The sequence below is a fragment of the Periplaneta americana genome, chromosome 3 (assembly GCF_040183065.1).
Source record: "Periplaneta americana isolate PAMFEO1 chromosome 3, P.americana_PAMFEO1_priV1, whole genome shotgun sequence".
Classification (NCBI taxonomy): domain Eukaryota; kingdom Metazoa; phylum Arthropoda; class Insecta; order Blattodea; family Blattidae; genus Periplaneta; species Periplaneta americana.
The window spans coordinates 10201897-10211032 of record NC_091119.1 but is presented as its reverse complement, the minus strand read 5'-3'; the positions used below and the strand labels follow the sequence as shown (position 1 = coordinate 10211032).

At 37.0% G+C, this 9136-nt stretch overlaps 1 non-coding gene across 1 annotated transcript; it reads left to right on the top strand.

Moving 5' to 3' along the window:
• Positions 1–278: 278 nt before the first annotated feature.
• On the top strand, positions 279–350 carry TRNAY-AUA (transfer RNA tyrosine (anticodon AUA)). The gene has a single exon. It is a non-coding gene; the product is annotated as a tRNA-Tyr (tRNA).
• The last annotated feature ends 8786 nt before the right edge of the window (positions 351–9136 follow it).

Here is a 9136-nt window from a genome sequence, read left to right as displayed (position 1 = left end):
GTATGATGACGCAGATATCTGCATGGAAATATCATATGCACTTCGGTACATTAAAATAATATATATGATATGCGTAAATCACTTCGTGATTTAAGACGGCGCTTATTCCGTCGGATCCCGGCCAACTAGTCACTCATATCGAGTGCACCTCAGCACATGTGTGGACTTCGGTCCTACGTTCATAGACGTCTACGACATAGTGCAGAGGGCGGCCACTAGAGGGAACCCAAGAGTTGGAGCTTAATCTGAGACGATTCTGTTCGACGCCGGGGTGGGTATCCGGTGTGGCTTAGTGGATAAAGCATCAGCACATAGAGCTGAAAACCCGGGTTCAAATCCCGGCACCGGAGAGAATTTTTCTCCGTTCCATTACTCTTACATCGTATGATGACGCAGATATCTGCATGGAAATATCATATGTACTTCGGTACATTAAAATAAAAAAAATAAAATAAAAATAATATATATCAGTATAGCTAATTAGAGTGAATTACTAAGAAGGTTATCCTTTAAGCTATTTTTAAAAATGTTTATTGTCTTGCAGTCCCTGATACTTTGTGACAAGAAATTCCATTGTTCGCGAGGTGGATGATGAATAACGAGATGTTCTATGGAGAGATATACTTAACGTGCCACATATACGTGATCTGGTATTTACGTCGTTGTTAGAGTATAGATAAGAGAAACGAGACGAAAGATAATTTGGTGTTGAGGTGTGCAGAATTCGAAAGACAAAGAGTGTAAAGTTCTACGTTCTTTGAGTCGGAGCCACGAAACACTTGCGAAGGACGGTGATATGTGATCGTAACGCCGGATGTTGCACACGTTTCTGACGCACATATTCTGAATTCGCTGTAACTTGACTGACAGTTCAGAACTTAGGTCACTTAACAATACGTCACAATAATCGAAGTGCGGCATTACTAGGGTTTCTACTAGGGTAAGTTTTAGTTGCTGAGGCAAGAAGTTCCTCAAGCGACTCAAACAGTGAATGGAGGAACAGATTTTTTTATTGTATCTTTAACTTGATAATTCCAATTTAGATCATTATCGAAAAAGAAACCAAGATTTTTTACGACAGATAAATAATGGATTAGTCCAGGCCTGCACAAGGTTTGCACTCTCCGATTCGGCTCACATCTCATGAACGGAATGCAGATATTAGCTGCGCTCTGTATAAGGGTGGACTGGAAGAAGGGGTGGATCTCGTACAAAATGTACACAAAAGGAAGTACTATTACGAGTGTTTATGAAATGAATTCCCGTTCAGTGTTTGCAAAACTATCTTGGACTATTATTAATTAATAGAGAAATATTTATTTTACAGAAATAATAAAAATTCTATAGCTACTTAAATGTACAATATCATTTTATTATATTTTTATTTATCAGTACATCAAAACGAGGTTTTATGCTGTTGGCAGCTGAAAGGAACAGTAGCCTACTGATCATAATGAAACATCAGTTACAGATGTTCGATATCTGCCTTTATTAAAGTTGATTATAGAAAACAGTTGCTCACAAGTATAAATGTTGATCCAAACATAGCAATCATTTTCACAGCCAGCCTGTGTAGACTTGGATATTGTTGCTAATGTTTAGTCTTGTAAAACTCAACCAAGCTAGTAGTATTATTCAAACGATCTTTAACCATTAGGTCACATTGAAGATCAATAAGTTGGAGCTGTTAAATGTTATGTTCCGTCTTTTAGATTCCTCCATACTGTACTGTAGCAGTAGGTAAGCAACGTGAAACAGTTACTGAGAATAGGCCTACACACTGCACTCCACTGGATAACTGAGTGGTCGTTTCCCTCTCCTCTACCTATAGCAAGTCTATGTCATTCTGACGTATCTTCCTCTCCGTTTCGGCGAGCAGAAAACACGGCTCTCCCGCTCCGAAGGGGCGTGCGCGCTCGTTGAGCGCTGTTTGTGCAGGCCTGAATTAGTCTATCGGTCAGCAGGCCAAAATAATCACAACTCTTAAGCTCAATTTTGACGCCGCGTGGAAACTGAAGCCTTTGGTTCGTATTCCGCCTACGGGACGGATATTTTCGCGTTGTTACTTTGTCTGAGGTGGGATTCGACATCGTTATGATCTCGTATCGTGTTGGTTCAACTGTCAGTCCGTAGCGTAGGATCGAACTAATATCAGTATTTTCAAATTTTATTACTCTTCATTGAGAACGTGCGCATGCGTGGATTAGCAGTGGTTGAAACTGCAACTTGAGGCTGCGTATTCCTGGCACACGCGGTGTGGTGATTAAGTGACGTCGGTAATTATTCAAATGACGTGTTGGAGCGTGTTGGTCGGTTGTGAACCCCTCTCCAGCTTACACACACATACACACCTGTTAAAGCTGTCCGACCACACCGCATGGAGCCAGCATCCGGTACTCAGAGCCACCACACGGCTCGAAACACAACTAATAAATTAAAACAATAGACAGGCTCGGTATTGTGGTAGCTTATGGAGGAACGAACATTTGCTGTTACATTCCTGCTAGTGCTGTCAACTTATGAAGATAGTTAATGAATTTATTTCCCTGCATTTTGTAAGTATCGGTAGTTTTTGCGGGAAACTGTAAATTCGTCCGATGGAAATAATTATTATCTATAATCTAACATGTAGACTCGTCCGCATTCCTACTAAATATCGGTATCATGGGAGTGTAAACTCGTCCGAATGCTAAAGAGAACATTTTCCTTCCCGTTTTATATAAGCTTAGGACTCGCAAGTGGTATGGTTAAAAATGTTTCTCACGAAAAGAAGTAGTTTTAATAAAATTTACCCTGGACAAATATTAAAATAAAGCCTCTGGCACAGAAGTCAGGTGTCTTTACCATCTGCGCCACCCAGGCCGACTGAACAAACTTATCTTGGATTAAAATGACTATTACACTTTTACTACGTCATAACTGCTTTGACCAATAAAACTATACGAAAGGACGTTTTCAACCAATCATGGCTGCTTATCGCACAATTTTATCGCGTCCCTATCATTTGTTTAATTTCATCGCGTCCCTACCATTTGTTTCTTTGTTTGCCAATATTTCAAACTGCATTGGTCTGGACGTAAAAAAAAAAAAAAAAAAAAAAAAAACAGAAATTACAAACCACTCCAGTCGATGCACAGCAGTTTCAAATATGACTCGCATTGGTATTCAAGAACAAGAATTAATAAAGATCACTGGTCATAGCTATGCATCTTCCCTGAAACCCTATTTACAAATAAATGAAGAGCACCATTCGGAAATCCTGAATAAGTTGAGGAATACACCATGTACATCAACGAGTTCCACTTCTTTTACGCACACGTCCAATATAACATCAACTGAACCACCAACCACTAAAACATTCAAATTTGAAAATTGTACTTTAAATAATTGAATGGGTTATTTATAAAAGGGCCTAAATCTTGAATAATAAATTGTTAGTAGTTTAAGAAAAACTGCTTACTGGCCGAAATTTTTTAATTAAGGCTGAAATAAAAATTGTATCATAAATTCTACTAAGCATTATAGAGTGTGAAACTTAGTCCTCTTCATATCTAAATCGATGTACAGTAATGAAGTCAAAGAGCAGTATTACATTACAAACTCATTTTCACAAAATTAGCGACTTAGTATCTTTCATAAATAACCCATTCAATTGTACCTTTTAAAATTATTAATGTTTATTATTTTTATTGTATACAGAGAGAGACAGACAATCTGATTTTACTTACTTTTAGGCTTTTTACCCATTTGTAAAAATGTAAAAAATATTGAGAAAAAATCTTGCATTATTAAGAGGGATTCGGCATTGTTTGCTTAATGGCTCGGCAATAAATTTCGAGGGTATTAAATGAATTATTTTCACACGCCTAGACTTGAACGGTGTAGTACCGCACGCACTGGCCGAGAGATGAAGATAAGCGAGCGCTGGGCGTCATTTTACTCCTGTGTTTATGAAAACCTGTGATAAAGCTAGCACAGCCATGCGCTACTAGACGAAACATCACGTGTTTATGTCTCCTGGGCTTGCTTGCCTCTACTAGCTCCCGCCTCACAGTCAGCTGGTTAGTTCACGCGCGTACTATTTATTTTCTTTATTTGATATTTTCAATACTTTCTTATCAACATACCATCAGTAAAATATATCTGTGTATTTGTACTTTCAATGCGGAATCTAACGATATATTTTAAAAATATTTTTTCGTGGGCAAAGGCGTCTTAATGAAGAAAAATCTAAATTTCTCCATTTCCATAAAAAGTAAGAAAAAAACTGTTTACATGTCAATATAAACTATAATTTCTCAGCATCAAAATAAACCATTATTTTGATCATTGGGTGAAAGGATTTCGGAGCTACAACAGTTTAAAGTTGCTAATTTTATGAAAATACGATGAATTTAAATGTTTTTAATGTAAACACTATGAAGTTCTGATGCCTCAAACTTTGCACAAAGTATTGTATCACAGTTGTCAACGGACAGAAAAAGTTTAATTGTATTTAAAAATTGTAAGGTCAATTTTCTCTATATTTCGGTCGATTTGAGATGGAATAGCCCGTACTTATACTCTTAAGGCCCATTCACAATGAAAATTAAACATAAACATAACGTAAGCATAAAACCTTGTGTCCATGTTATTTAATGAAAGCATTCACAATGAATTACATAAGCATAAACTTAATCTTAATCATAAGACGTTAACATGAAAGTTTGCAAACTTCAAACTTTCATGCTTATGTTTATGCGATTTGAAAACAGTACACAAGCGGAAAGCGTGTTTTCACTTTTTGTTTAACATCTCATGGGCTTTGCCTACAGGCAATATTTTGATCTATTGGCCGTGATGATAGCTAGGCGCGCAACATGGAATCATATGACGAAAAGTTGATTATTTTACATCTCCGTTTCTTTGATTTCAAGAATTGAAAGCCATATACTGATGCCATTATAGTTATTAGAAACATAAATTGAATAGCTACATCGTCAGTCATAGTACAATTCTCCATTTTTATGTAATAGATTCTGTAGTTTTGTTGATTCGGTATGTTCGTTTCCACAGACGTGTTATGTTTACGTTATGTTTAATTTTCATTGTGAATGGGCCTTGGCTACTTAAGTTTGTGGCATATGTTTATGTGCTTATGTTAACGTTTACGTTATGTTTAATTTTCATTGTGAACGGGCCTGGCTACTTAAGTTTGTGGCATATGTTTATGTGCTTATGTTAACGTTTACGTTATGTTTAATTTTCATTGTGAATGGGGCCTGGCTACTTAAGTTTGTGGTATATGTTTATGTGCTTATGTTAATGTTTACGTTATGTTTAATTTTCATTGTGAACGGGCCTGGCTACTTAAAGTTGTGGCATATGTTTATGTGCTTATGTTAACGTTTACGTTATGTCTAATTTTCATTGTGAACGGGCCTGGCTACTTAAGGTTGTGTCATATGTTTATGTGCTTATGTTAATGTTTACGTTATGTTTAATTTTCATTGTGAACGGGCCTTGGCTACTTAAGTTTGTGGCATATGTTTATGTGCTTATGTTAATGTTTACGTTATGTTTAATTTTCATTGTGAATGGGCCTTGGCTACTTAAGTTTGTGGCATAAGTTTATGTGCTTACGTTAATGTTTACGTTATGTTTAATTTTCATTGTGAATGAGCCTTTACTTACGTATATGTTTCTCATTTCAGTATTGCTCCAATATCGTTTTGAGGAAATCTCCAATTCTGAATAGTCTTTGTACTTTACAAAAGACGTCAGACACAATAATTAGGCCCATATCTCAATACACAACGGCATTTCTCCACAGTAGCAGGCCTACGTAGGCAGTTTGAAGCGCTCCGTCTCCGCGCAGACACGTGGTGGGTCTCGTAATTCAGCTCGCTAATGTATTCATTACAGGATGGCATAATAGCTCGCTTGGTTCCATCGAGATGATCATAATTTGTGGTCGTTTAATGCAGCGTTTTCCGCGTTAATAAGCCACTGATGTACATACATTGTGTTATTATGCACTGGCTGATGAACAGGAGACGATTATCCTAATCAATTCAATGCGATATTTAGGACTCGTGTTTCTGATATTAAGCGATATTCTATTCAATTACAAAATGTTTGATTGTATCTTGAGTGGCATAGTGTATGCCAGTGACGTCAAAGCAAGCGCATTTTTCTGACCTTGACGTCGTGCGCGGGCATCAAGCGCTAGGAATGGAAGGAGCAAGGATTGTGTACAGGGACATCATTTTATTTTTACTAACATTTTTAATATTAACCTGGCTATACCTTTAGATAACCGGAAACACCGTTCGCTATCCCCTTCCACGAATGGAGTTCGATGTTACTGGCGTAAAACACAAACACATCACTTTATTAGGTATAGGAGGGAAGAAAAGTACTTCATCCATTTACGTAAACTAGGAAATATCACGATTTTGAGTTCGATAATTTTCATTAGATTTTTTTTTAATCAAAATGCAGTATGTATTAAGAATAAGTGTTTTTACTCACGAACTGAGTTATCCATGTGAACGTATTCATCATGCAGTGTATATTATACTGTCTACAGCACATTAGCGTACAATATAGAGAATGAAATTAAATTGAAAAATAATCATAATATGGATATTTAAACACATTTTTTAAAATGGTGGCCGTTCATTTCGATACAGGCTTCAGTTCTTTTGTGCATATTATCGCTCTATAGACTATTGTACCTAATTCCAATTACCAGTTTCGTCCTTCGTACTAGTAACTCATGTTGAAATAATTCTGTACCTACTCTATAAAAGAGTACCTTACGTACTGTAAATTCAATCTTCACTTCTGCTCGACCCGCACAGATAAAATTACTCAGACATGCTATCTACTGTCCGTCCAAGTGGTTATGCCGCAGGATCGTAGAAAGGGGGAGGAAATCACGTGACAGTTAATTACTTAACGAGGCACTTTTATTTAAGTTATTTTAAACATATTACGTAAACGTCCAATTCCTAACAGATATTAATGTTTTCAGAAAAGAGCTAAGACAGCCCAGCTTTTGCAGAGGGGCGAACAGAAGCAGGTGGAGGAAATAGGGATGCGACGTAGGCAAACGGACAGTAAAATATGATTAAATATTGAAAGCTCTTTCGTCACTGTAAAACGCGAACATATTTCTGGAACGTACTATACTCACTAACTCAGTGCTGTTTACTATATGCGGTCTTGGATCTGTGTAGAGGACAGATGGAACTTCATTAGTAGAAGGGGTGGGAGTGAAGTAGGCCTATATTCAAAAACTCAGGTACAATAAAAATTGAAGTAAAAATAAAATGATGTCCCTGTATATGAATAAGCAGCCTGTTGGATTAAGAAAACAGTTGTGCACAAACATTAAACAGAACGTGGAATTTTATGTCATTATTTTATATGGCTATCTATATTGTCTGTAAAACAAGGTACCGGTACTAACACCAATTTCTTAATATTGCAGTTAATAGCATAATAAAGAGTTAAGAGGGAATATTCACATAAATTTCATAGTAGTAAAACTATACTATATTAAATGAATGAAACATCATTCATAAAGAAAGAGATATTCCAAAGAAAGAGATTAAGTATGACATGGTAATTTGGAATTGATATTGATGATATTGTAAATTTTATACTAGACAACAATGTAATTTTATTATCTCAACAATAACTCTTCACTTTCTACAATTTAATTTCACCCCCTTCAACAATGGGATTTGCTCTCCACACAGTAACACAGTATTCGTTAGTGCACTCCACAGACGACAATGACAATTTACTTGGACTATTACGAACAACAAAGAACTGTTAATCTTAACTAATATTCACAAAGCACTATTTACAACACAGAACTGTCAGTTCTCAGTTGACAGCTCGTTTGTCTTGGCTAGTTCTTCTAGCTCAGTCACTCACGTTCACAGAATCTCGAACCCCAGACCTTCAGAGATGATCCGCTGAACTTCGAACTCAGGTCCCCCAACTGCGGTCCACTGCACTCGAACTCCGGGCTTCAGACTCCACAGTTACGGACACAACTCAAGTCGCGCTCTGGTCTCGAAGCTGGCTTCACTGCTACACAAGACTAACTCGCTTACTGTCCAAATCTGCTTGTAACAACACTGGCTTACTGACTGACTGACTGACTTTCACTTGCGTCTTCTCTTTTATAACCAGACTATAGTTTCTGGAGAGTTCGCGAAAGATTCCACTCTCGAATAATCTGGATATTTCCACTTCTCTGCAGCGGTCGCTCTTTCCCCTTTCTCCCCACAGCACATGCCCCAGGAAGCAGATGCGCGCGCAACCTGCCCGTCACGGCCGACTTAGCCCTTCCTCCGTCGGTAGTGAGATCGAACCTCACGTGGCCGTCACAATATCTTTAGCCTCGTAGAACTAATCAATAAACTAATCAAAACAATATTACAGTACAAAGTAAAGTTACCTAGGTATATGTTTTAACTGTAACTAATATTACATAACAAAACCCTTATCGCGTTATGCTTTTAAGGTGATATTAGTGCGCAACTTACTATCATCAGAATATTAAATTATTTTCTCGAAATCTGCTGAAGCTATAGAGCTGACGTTTTTATAACACATGGGCACGTATCTTTGTTTATGATGTAACAGTAGTTTCTTTGTTAATTAATTTTCTTACAAACATTTTCCATTCAAATATTTTCAAAATTTTCAATACGTATCTTCAATAATACATATTTATGATATATTAGATTTACGAAAACATTGTTTCAGTAGTCTACCTGTAAGGCTACTAAATAAACATATCTGAAAATTTCACTTTCCTGTAAAAGTTGAGAAAATACTACTTCTGGATAAAAAAGGAAACTCGTGAAAAATGAGCATTAAAATGGAAACTTACATTCTTATAATGCACTTATACTTCTCAGACAAATCTAAAAATTAACATGGATACAGATTTAATAAGTTCTCTTCCCTTTATCTATTGAATCAGTGATGGCCATCCCTGAATATAGCTCCACCAAGCGGCATATACCACCTCTTTCGTCTGTCTCTTAATTTCCGCTGTAAAGCGCTCAGGCTCTCCTGAGCTCTAAAGCGCGCGCTTGCCCATATGGGCATCAGTTGACATGACTGGTGT